Here is a 2150-nt window from a genome sequence, read left to right as displayed (position 1 = left end):
TCCCTTGAGCCCCCATTAACTGTGCTGGAACACAGGGAGGGTCATTTGGTGATCACTGACCGCCTGGGTGAAATAACAAATCACCAGCTACCCCCAGAGGACCAACTAACTCATTTCTGGGACCACCAACCCATTTCTAGAACTATCTCATTAATTAGCACGAGGATCGAGCAGAGGGAGGAGAGGAACTGCCTTCTATCTCACATTCAAATGAACTAAAGTATAAAAAACTTCTCACTTGGGACACTAGTGTGAATTTTCACCTCACCCACCACCAAAAGAGCTACAGAGATCATCACTGGATCAATGGACCCCTGGAGTGGTGAAATCTGACTTTTCTTCTGGTATCTTTATCTGTCTTTTCTCTCTCTCTAACTTTATTCTGAGCACGTAACTTCATTGTGAGTTTTGTTGTTGAAGTCTTGTTAAATTTTGTGATATAGTTACAAACTTTTGCCATCCACTATTTGCTGTAGTTCTGCTGAGTTTAAGTAAATCCATTATTTAATTGAACCTCTTGCATAGTTGTTATGACTCCCGGTTACCATGCGGGAGTATTTAAAAGTTAACTCTGCCCTCATCCCACTGAGTGGGACAGGACACAGTTACATGGTGTTCAAATCTTTTGTTCCAAGAGAGGGCTAAAAATGGGGGAAATTTGGAGTATTTTTAATAAAAGCATTTTGTTAAATTGTTATTTTGCTTTTTCATATATTTTTCCAGTTGATAGTAACAAATACAAGTATGCCTTTATTAAGCAGACTGAAGCATTGTGAGAATTCGTAGAGACCTTTCTAATTCCCAGAAGAAGTGAGACAGGTATGACTTGATCCTCAAATCATGAGACAGGTATGACTTCATCCTCAACTCAATTAATAATTTGTTTCTGGATGTTGAGGGTCACACAAACAAATCTGACTCTTCAACATGACGAACAACATGCGAAGTAGGTAAACTTTGACACCAATGTTATTTTTTTTCACCCTTCTGTAGGTTTGCAGGCTCAGCATTGTACAGCTCAGAATCCAGTCTCTCAGTTAAGGCAGTACTCAAACCTCTGCATTCTACCATGGTTAACAACTGAAGATACCTTAAGTGAAAAGTAAAACTACCTTGTTTTGATTTCTGGTTCTAGTTTCTGAGATGCCTGGGAAGTTCTGCTGTGATGTAGTGCAGAACCAAACCCAAACTCTGAACTCAAAGGTGTTTGGGGTGGTGGGTTGTTAGTCTTTGTTTCTCTCACAAAGTCAGTCATGGCAGGTCAGCACAAGGGGGCCAATCAAGTTAAAATGATATAATTGCTTTTGATCAAGAAGTCAAACCTTCACTCTTACAATTAGATGTGTTCACAGAAGAAATACCTGATTAGTGTGGTTTTGATTTTGCAAATACATGCTCAGTGGAAGTGTGGAAATACCAGTAATCCCGTTGAATAATATGTCATATGCCATTGTGGGCAGGTCACCTTCTGGGTTTAAGCCGTGTATTTGGACTGTTGTGTGCTATACAACTAAAACATAATGAAAAAGACATATAAAGATTATACCATTGTGTGCATCTTTTGTATCAGAGTAAGAAGGTTGCTAATGATTTTGATCCTAGCTGGGTTTTTTTGTTGGTGGTGGTTGGGTTTGTTATTAGTAGTGATGCTTTAGTAATTTTATTTCTTATGGCAATGTTTTATGATCAAAACATAGTCTAAATTAGCACCTTATCAAGTAAAAAGATGTACATATCCTTTTATACTACTGTTGTCTGATAAGTGGTGAACCTCATGAGTGATGAACTTAAAAACAAAAAGCAAAGAAACTTGGGTTCAGTAAAAAGCAAAAAGCATTATTCCAGCTTTACATTGCGTAGTTCAGAACACGTTAGTTTTAGTTGATTCCAGGAAGCAGAACTTTTAAATTTATTCCCTTTAGCATCCTGAAGTCTCTCAAAACCGGAGATAACCATGCATAGTACACAGCTTTGGGGCAAGGAATGTGTCTTTCGCTGTCGTGATCTGACTGACCAGCAGAAACTCTGCAGATTGAAATTTGCAATTAAATAGGAAGGGAAAAAGGAACTAATTTTTGTGTAATTAACTTAGCTTTTCTTTTGGGTGTTTCTTGCTAAGCTCAGTAAAAGAAGAATGTCCACAAAAGGAG

Source organism: Patagioenas fasciata, chromosome 2, assembly GCF_037038585.1.
Source record: "Patagioenas fasciata isolate bPatFas1 chromosome 2, bPatFas1.hap1, whole genome shotgun sequence".
Lineage (NCBI taxonomy): Eukaryota > Metazoa > Chordata > Aves > Columbiformes > Columbidae > Patagioenas > Patagioenas fasciata.
This window is presented reverse-complemented; position numbering follows the sequence as displayed.